At 46.8% G+C, this 9,789-nt stretch overlaps 1 long non-coding RNA gene across 1 annotated transcript in view; it reads left to right on the forward strand.

The window, feature by feature from the left end:
* The first annotated feature begins 6,073 nt into the window (after positions 1–6,073).
* The window catches only part of LOC109304316, an 11,806-nt gene continuing 8,090 nt past the window's right edge, over positions 6,074–9,789 (forward strand). Inside the window, exons 1-2 of the long non-coding RNA XR_002099350.1 lie at positions 6,074–6,168; positions 7,469–7,529. This is a non-coding gene — a long non-coding RNA (uncharacterized LOC109304316). The remainder of the gene's footprint in view (positions 6,169–7,468; positions 7,530–9,789) is intronic.

Genomic DNA, 9,789 nt, shown 5'->3' on the forward strand with positions numbered 1-9,789 from the left:
ATCTGAGCTCAGGCTATGCACTGTAGATTCCTGTCACCAGGGGCTGTGAGATGAGCAGGGGGAATGAATTGGGCTGTGTATGCGGGGAAATGGATAGACTGGGGGGTGCTTACATTTGGGCTGCTGAGTCTATGACCAGGGGCTCCAGACAACCACTTGCTGTTTGGAGGAAACACCCTGTGGTGCAGCAGAGCTAATTCACAGCACCAGGACAGGGGGTGAAGGCACATGGTTCTGGACCACTGGTCCAAGTGGTTCCAGGTCAATCCTGAAGTGGGGGCAGGAGTGCTCAGAATTGAGGGGAAATGGCACCTACCAACCTGCATGTCAGGCAGCAGAGCCTGGGAGCCCCAGCTCATCCACCCACCAACTGGGAGGCCTGAGGGGAGAGCTCTTCTGATTCCCATGCAGTACCGTAGCAAGAAAGTTTGGCACATGGGGCATGCCTGCAGTGGCAGCCTGCCCTCACCCCACACACAGATCCAGGAGGCACCCCCTGCCCATGCTTGCCTGGGAGTGCATACAGTGGTGGAAGGCACCCTCCCTCTGTCACCGTGCCCCCCCACAAATGATCCGCTCTTGGCTCTGTCCCATGCTCCACCCTGGCTGGGCAGCACCCATTAGTGCCCCATCGCTTCAGCGCCCGAGGCAGTCACCCCACTAGCCCTCCACTGCTATTGTACTGTCCCCATGGCCCTACTGTCCCCATGGCCTGGGTCCCACTGTGGGGAAGCAGCGCAACCTTAGCGGGGATAGGCAGCGCACCCAGCTTGGGCCAGCTACCTGACATGAGCCTCAGGAGATGGCAAGGGCTGTGGGTCTGTGGTCCTTAAAGGAGGAGACATGGCCTTGGGGGCCAAGGGGCCAGAGGTCCCGTGTAAGAGGGCCAGCAGTCTTCAATGCTCCCTGCAGTGAGGCCTCCCAGTCTGCAGCCTCCCCATTCAATGGCTAAGCAGCTGCATCCTGGGCTGCAGGTCTCAGACAGACATTGGATCCATGATCACAGAGCTGTCCAGGTCCTACACAGAGACATCCCTGGTCTTGACTCCAGACCCCTGAAAATTGTGTGCCAGGTCAAAAGGCCCCCACCAAGGCTTTGTGGTAGTTGAGTTCAGGCCCTGTGGCATTTCCCCTACCAGTTCTGTCACCCCGTTCTCAACACCCACTACCCTGCCCCCTCCAAAGGTTTGCTGTTTTGTTAACTGGGAGGAGGGACCAGGCTGAGACATGGGTAGTGTTCAATGGGTTTTCTTTATTAGACACAGGAAAAGTTTGGCAACCACAACATTTTAAACTGAAGCAGGTCTCTTCCTCACACTGCATTCCCCTGCACCCCGGTGGATGTCCCTGGGGTTGGCAAGGGTGGGGGTGGGGGTGGTGTTGGGCTAAGAGAAGGGAAGAGGAACAGTGCCCAGGCAGCCTGGGTTGCAGGCAGCACTGCCCATGACATGTGACCAGAGGAGCCTGGGGCAAGAGACCCATGGCCTAGTGCCGGGCATGGGCACTCAAAGCCCTCTGGCTCTACTCATCCGGGAAGGACTTCAGGTCCATGCAGCTGAGGAGGCAGTCAGCCAGGGCTTCACAGATCCAGATAGCCTGCTGCTGCTGTGTGGAGCTGGGCCACCAACATCAGCAGGGGCTTGCCTTCTCCTCCATTACAATGCCACAATACCAGGCCTGGTCCATAGTTGAAGTGCTCTTTCCAGCAGTACAGCTGCCCCTCCTAGGGCTTCATGAGCCAGGGCAGGAGAGGTAGGGTGGCCATCATAGAGGACATTCCAGTTTTCGGCTACTCTATCCTTTGTCCTCTATTGATATGAAACCCAATGCCTTTATGTCCTCTATTTTTCTCTTTAAGAAAAAATAGAGGACATAAAGGCATCCGGTTTCATATCAAGAGAGGAGAGAGGACAACCGGGTGGTCCTCTATGACGGCCACCCAAAGAGGGTAGGCCAGGCCCTTGATGAGGACTGGTGGGGCGATGATGTCACCAGTGATGAAACCAGTGCCTGCTCTCCATCAGCCTGGGGACTGGGGAGTTGCACAAGACATGGGTATCCTTATCAGTTGCATGAAAGTCAGTGGCTTAGTCATACCCTGGACGTACCCTGGACACTCATGTTTTCTATGTGTTTGTATGCATGCATGCACCCCAGATGCCTAGGTTGCAGAGCCCTGGAGAGTATATAAAGAGCAGTGTGCCCAGCACAAGGGGAGATGTGCCAAAGGACAAAATGGTGCAGAGCTAGGAAGAGCTGCCCAGTGAAGCAGTTCCTGTTCCCCCTGAAGAGCTCCAGAAGACTGACCACGGTGGTGGGGGAGCAGAGGTCAGGTCCGGCTCTAGTATGCAGCGCACAGAGCGGCACATAGGGATTCAGTGCAGGCGGTGCTACACAGAGCCAGACCTTGCGAGCAAAGGGCTCAGGTCTGCACGGTCTGGCATGCAGCCAGGGTGTGGTGCAGGCGCTGCTGCATGGAGCTGGATCCTGGGAGCTGTAAGAGGCAGCAAATGTTTGCAACCCCTGGCAAGTGGCCAGGGCCTCAGTGCACAGGGACAGTGCACAGTGGAACTTAGACCCTGGGAGCCGATAGCAGCAGCTTGGGTCTCTAACCCCTGGCACAGGGCCAGAACATTGGACTGACCTCACCACAGGAAGAGTCCCATAGTGAACCGGGCCCCGGCATTGCATGAGGTGGCCCGGGCCTCCAACATCAGTGAGAGGGCAGTAGCCTCCAGGAGCATGTGGCTGCTCGGGGCACTATCAGGCAGGCAGGTGGGATGGAGCTGGAGCCTGAGGGGCTTGGCAGCAAGGAACAGTTCAGGTGGAAGAGCATTGATCCCCCTTCATGGCCCTGGAGTTGTGAGTTATTGGGCTCGGGTTTCCCACAGGGGAGGAGACCCCTTGGAAGGTGGGGTGAGGAACTGTGAAAGGCCCTTCTAAAGGATAAAGGTCCTAACCATACCCCAGAGGACAGGGAGATATTGGGAGCCGGCCCTTTTTCCCCTTTCGGGAGCTGGTCCTGGGTTCTTTTCCTCTAGAGGAGATTCTAGTAATCACAGTGATATAGATACTGTGAAGGCGGGTATGCACCTTATATTTTGTATTCAGAGCCTCATATTTTGTCATTAATAACCATTTGTTGTTTATTTGTCATGTATCTGGATGAGTATATGTATATATCTTGTTGAACCCCACCCCATTGACACCTCCCTTGGATTGCCAGTATTTATCTGGGTGTGTCTAAGTGTGTTTGTTGGTTATCTGAATTCACCTGTATTCACCTGTTCTAGATTTCTTATTTACCTGTGTGGGTTCCAGGCTCTTCAGAGCAATCCTTTAGAAGTCCATTATAGATGTATAGCAATTTATATATGTCTAAACAGCGTGTTGAATATGTGGCAAGCTTGCTACTTTTGCCTGGCAAGCCCAGCTTGGATATGAACTCTTTGGATTGGTCCAACATTTCCACCAATCAAGTAACAGCTGGGAGGGGCTTGCCCTGCCCCTGTTCAGAGTGGTGGGGGGGGAATGCGAGGAGCCCTGGACCTGATTGAAAACTGGGCTTTGCAGGTCCAGTAGACTTCAGGGGTGGGGCCTCCGGTGTAAATAAAAGCCCAGCGTGCTTAACACACTGGGCAGATGCAGCGAGGGACTCAAGAAGAGTGGAGCCAAGAAAAGCTGGGGAGCTCTCACTCAGCGGGCAATAGGCCCAAGGTTCCTGAAGTCCCCACTGGAGGAGCAGCCTTGGGAGTGGTGTGAGACTGCTCGGGATCATCACGGTGCACAGTTCAGTGCATGGAGCCCAGGCTTTGGGAGCCGCATGCAGCAGCTTGAGTCTGAAGGGCCTTGGGGGCCGCAGTGAGGTGGCTCAGGCCCCATCTCCCAGCAAGCAGCCAGGTCCCATGGTGCGCAGAGCCGAGCCACGGGAGCCAGGGAGCCGCGGAGGCTGCTTGGGTTAGCCACCTGGTGTGAAGACGGCCAGCTGGAGCCTGAAGGGCCCAGCCTGTGCTAAGAGAGTCCTCAGAGCTGAAGCCAGGGCACAGGGAAATAGTAGTGCTGTCGCGTGAGGCCCAGCAGCAGTGGTGCAGCAGCTGAGAGGAGCTGAGCCCTTGGTGCCCAGAGCGGGGCACAGGGTAGAGAGGAGCCCAGCGGCACAGGAGAGGCCTGGAGAGGTGCTCCAGCAGAGGAGACCCCATCAAGCTGCTCCCTGACCACCACCACCTGAGGGAGTGTGACTCATTGGGCACTTGGGTCCCACAGGGGAAAGACGTTTGGGGCGGGCAAACCCAGAGAAGGGGCTGGGTGAGCAGCCCCCCCGCCTAGTCAGGGCCCTAAGGGGAGGGGCCCCTAGTGCTTCCTGGACACCCCCACAAGGGACCCCATTGGAAGGAGGACTATCTCTTGCTATGGGTCAGGGACTGTATTAAGGAAAGTTATTAAGATTGTTCATGTTTGCGCCTTATATTGTGTAATTGAAACGTTGTATTGTGATGTTGTATTGTGTTGATACTGCTGACTGTGCAGTAAAAATAAAATTGTTTTATTGTGATGGGTAAATAGTGTTATTTAGGGTTTGACCTTAGTTATTGGTTAATATTCACTGTGCAAATATATGTATATGATATTTAGTTTTATGTTGATGTATATTATAACTCAATAAATTGTATACAGTTAAGAACTTTGGGCTTGGGCTAACTCTATAGAGGAAAGAGGGATCCGCTCAAAATTCTGGCATCCCTCTCACAGCACCCCTCCTGCCTACCTATCCCATCCGACTGAGAATACAAAATATATGTATATAGAGAGAGTTATTAATTGTATTCTTTCTTTTTGTATGTTGTACTTAAATTAATAAATGTTTACATAGTTAAATTTTATAACTGTCCTGTCCTGGATCTATAGGGACAGAGGGGAACTGTAAGTGGTCTGCAGTTTCACCTACAGCACACCTGTCAGCTAACAATCCCCCTTCAATCAGAGGAGGGAGATATCTGAGTATACCCAGGCTACACTAACCTTGGGCACTTAGAGTAAAGCTCAAAAGTTAGAGCACTTATCCCTCTGGCTTCTTGAATGCCTGTACTTAGGAGGATTAATTAAACTGCATTAAACCCCTGTGTAGATACTCATATTTAGAATTAAGGTGACCTTAATTTGATTTAGTTTAAATCACTTCCAACGTAAATTAAGCTAAATCAGATTAATGCCATTTTAGTTCTGATTAAAAATGTCCACACAGGATTTAATGAAATTGAACTAATCCGCTAAAAAAATTAAACAAATGTATTTTTTTCTGACTGTGCTCACAGGCAAGACCTGAATGTGCATGACTAATTCCACTCCTCATTGAGTCAGACACGAAACATCATAGTAACAGGGCAAATCTACTTTCTACAAAGTGCATACATGGAGGGGGGAGCATTAATTGGTTTGAACACAGGAATGAGAGCCAGCACCCAATATGCTCTGACATAATTCTGTCACTTTGCACTTCTAAAATACATTCTGTAGACTGAACGTAGAATGGTAAACAAAACCACATCAACACCATTTCTTGCTGAAGCAAATTTAAAATAGTATCTGTCATGATTTAATACGGAAAGTTAACTTTTCTCTTTCTTGTCGCAGAATCTAATTTGTAAACTAATTAGAATATTTTTGTAAACTAATTTGAATAATCTGAGATGGTGAAAGAACTTGGTGTTCACTAGCACAGTAAACACACTCCTTTGATGAATCACAGTACACAAATAATTCTTCAGATAGCATAGCAAGGATCTAAAGCTCAGACTTAGAAGGTCTCTGCAGATTGGGCATCATATGTATGTTTTAATATAACAACAATAATATTGTATCTGTATTGGACTGTATTTGACTGTTTTTCTGGGCCAAAAAATATCCAGAAGAAAGCACTGCAAAATTGTATAATAATGGGCCAGAAAACTGAAGCATTGCTATTGTAAAATGTGGCTTTTGGATCATGACTGTGGAACTGTGTCATAATTTTTTGTAAAGGAAGTTTTATATTAATTGTCAGTTTGATCATTGAACTCTCGTTGTTTAGGAGCTCTGCTTTGAAGTAAAGAAAAACCTGTAGAAGTCAGTTGCTGTTGATGAAGGCAGAGAGCTGGTGAACTTTTTCATGCACGCTTTTGTAACCCATTGGTGAGTATATATTACAAATCCCACAATGTATCTGATTCATAGATGTGAGTTGTCACAGCTGGAGCTGGGTTGTTGGGGGTTTTTTTGGACAAACTGTAAACTTAAGAAATGGAATTTTGTGGGGACCAAAGTTATTCAGAAATTTGGGTTGATTCAGCTAGAATTTTGGCTGAGAAAAATGTGAGGAAAAAATTGAAAAGGTCAAACACTTTTTTTGACACTTTAAAAATTTAAGACTTTGTTTCAGAAGTGCCAAAATGGTTTGTTTGAGCTCGATGTTAACAAAAAAGAAAAGATGGTGTAAGAAAGGGCCAAATAGCCCTAAAAGGAAAAAAACATATTTCATTTTAGGTTGAATAAAACTTTTAGGTAAAGTGAAAATTAAGGTTTTTGGAGGAATTTTTTTTTGTTCTACCAAAAACTGTTTTTGTTTGATAAAACCAAAGTTTTTTTCCTGACTTTTTAAATTGCCTACCAAATTTTAAACTCCATTATTCAACACACAGCCTCCAACTGCAAAAGTCCAGCTGTTTAGCTGAAACTGTAGCAGCTTATATTTTTTACTCTGAAAATCTGTACAAAGTCAATCCCCGATTGCTGAAAGACAGCTGCCATATAACTGGGGACTTGTTTGGGATTCAAATCGTGATAGATCCAAGAAGTTTGGGTTAAGCATCTTTTTAGTTGAAGATGTAACACCTTGGGCAGTGCATGTCCCACTCTCTACCTTGATCCCTAGAGGGTATGAGTTGCTGTAGATCCTAGCCCCAGGGTCCTGACTTTTTAACTCAAGTAGTAGACTTCATCAGGGCTGCCCAACTTTGGCACGGTCAGGGGTTGCACGCTGCACAGACGCCCCTCCAGGATCTTGCCTACATATGGCCTGTGCTAGCGGTATGCACTAGTGGCTAATGGCCTCACTCCATGCCATGCAGAGTGCACCACTGCTGCTTCCCCTCCACACAGAAGCAGGTGAGGCAGCTGGCAGAGCCTGTAGGCTGCCCATCAACTGCTCGTGGGTGGCCAGTAGGACAGCCCTGGCCTGTGTGTTTAGCTTTGGAGGCCCCTGGTTCAGCCAACAGGCAATCATCACACGTTTATGTAGACTCAGCATTTGGGGTCAAAGTCACAGTCTCTCCCAGGTACATTAGTATATGGAAGCCAATGACCTTCACATGAACAAAGTGAACGTGTGAGTGATAAATCACTTATGGGAAATTTGCCTTGCAAGGGATAGTTAGTAAACACTCCTCACTGTGGTTTGACTGGATAAGAGGACCATCTCTCTATTTCTCCACAGATGCCTTTGCAATTTCTTTCCTGCTGCCCTTTGTGAATGGATGCCCTCAATTGCAATTGGGGTGTGTATGGCCAATTGTTCTGGGCAGGTAGCCACTAGATATTGCTGATCTTGTTAATATATCTTGCTTATGTTATTAAAAAGAGCAAAAGCTTGCTAACTGTGCATGTAGCTAGTCTTACATACACATGTTCCTGTCACTTTAAATCCTTCTCTTCCCTTCTCCCTCATGCCCTTCCTCCCCCCAATCCCTGTCTTGCTTGTTATTTAAGTCAAGATCTGTTGGGTTTTGACTTAAATCTGGCTCTGCATTCTTTGAGGTGTATATAGAGAATGAGAATTTCTGTAGCAGCACAATAGTCCTTGTTTAGTTGGGAGGGCTGAGCGTTAGCATAATACAGAAATACAGAATAATAATTGATAATATTATGACCATAATAGCACTGATCTAAAGTAGGGTGAGACTAACAGAAGCTCTGATCCTGTTCCTGATCAAATCAGTGTTAAAATTCCCTTTGACCATAGTTGGAGTAAATCTGAGTCCATTATGGGACTGGTAATCAAACCTCAAGATTCAAGGTGTGACTCAGTTGCCTGGTACCTTCCTCACTCTAGCATACTGCTATGCACAATAAAATGGTTGAATGCTAGGGGATTTTTCACTTTCTTGTGAGTTATCATATACTGGCTAAAGCATGGGATAGGAAGTAAAGCTATATGGAACAGTAGCAGCTTTCCTGTTTATGCTAGGCCAGCCATCAGGTCTTTTATGTTTGTATGCAGTCTCTGTAGTTGAATAGTTGAAATGTCTGCGGAGAGCAAGCAGCTTTCAGTTTTAAGATTCTGCTGTACAATATAAATTAGAGTTAATTCCAGACTTACCCAGCTGCTGGTCACCTATTCAGCACAGCCCTGCATTATTTATCTAATCATAGTTGTAAAGCAGTGTACTACTGTAGTATGCTCTTTTGTGCCATGGTCTTCCCCAAAAGAGTAATACAGATCCACAGGATAATCTCCCATATCAGTTTCTAGTGCCTACATTCCCTTGCTAGCCTTCACTGCAGTGTTTTGAACCACGTAATGAAAAAGGGTGTTCACTGACATTGACACTGATACAGAGATGCATTTTCTGTCATTTACACCCACACAGCCTTTTTAATTTCCCACGATCCACCTTCTTCCACCCTCCCAAATAATAAATGATGCACCATGGACAATTTTGGCAGGTAGTCAAGAAGGAGAGCCTGGGCTGTATGCTAGAGTTGAAAATTCTTAACACTTCAGTCATTATTCCCAGGATGCCATCCATTTGGTTTATGGATCCAAATATGCAATCTCTTTGATAATTTATTTGCCAGCTGACCTATCTTAGTATCAGAGGTTTTTTTCCCCCCTGAATAAATTGTAAAGTATAATACCTAGTTTCTTTTTGTAAATTCAAAGTAGAACTATATTTCTGTGTGTTGAAAGCAATGTGCCATATCTAATGTGATTTGGGAAATCCGTATACAAGTCATTTCTCAGTTTCCTTTTGGTTGTGCTTTAGATTTTGTTATTATTATTTATTTACTGAGCACTACCAATGAGCTCAGTATTGTACAGCACAAAATAAAGGACACAAGGCTTGATTCTTGACCAGGGAAAACAAGTGTAATGCAGTGGAAAATCCAACCTGTGGTCCCTCATCCCTGAGGCTTACAATCCAGGGACCCAAACCAAAAAAGATGGTGAAAAGCTAGTGTTTAAATTAACTTCAGTGGGAGTTCCAGGTGCTCTGAACCTTGTACCTCTATAGGTACAGTGCTGCTTTTTTTTCCTTCCTGATTTCTTTTTCCCTTTCATTTTTTGCTGTAGGGCTGTTATATCTTATTAACAGTAAATTGCTTTAAGACTGCCTCTACTCCTTTGAACTCAACAGCAGAATTGCTGTTGACTTTAATAGTGCGTGAGATCAGGACATGTATAATGAAAGCTATTATTGAAACAAAATAATACACACAGAACCTGATCTCCACTCTAGCCTGTGTATGTTTGGTTGAAAAGCTAGAGTGAGACAAAGGCACTTGGAAAGACCCAGTTCTGGCTGGAGGAGAATTATCTTGGTGCAGTCATTGCAGAAAGCTCCATTGCAAAGACTCTTCCCTCTGACAAGCCATGGGGTATGGCTATGTTGTGGGTGGACAGGACACGTTAGATCTAGGAGGCAAATTCTAGGCATTGCTTGCATCCCACAAGGCTGTGGAAGGCTGTTGTAAGTCCAGCAGACTCCAGGACTGCTTTAATTATGGTCTTTTGGGGAAGAGTATGGCACAAAAGAA

Source organism: Gavialis gangeticus, unplaced genomic scaffold (genome assembly GCF_001723915.1).
Source record: "Gavialis gangeticus isolate Ggan-Ray unplaced genomic scaffold, GavGan_comp1, whole genome shotgun sequence".
NCBI lineage: Eukaryota > Metazoa > Chordata > Crocodylia > Gavialidae > Gavialis > Gavialis gangeticus.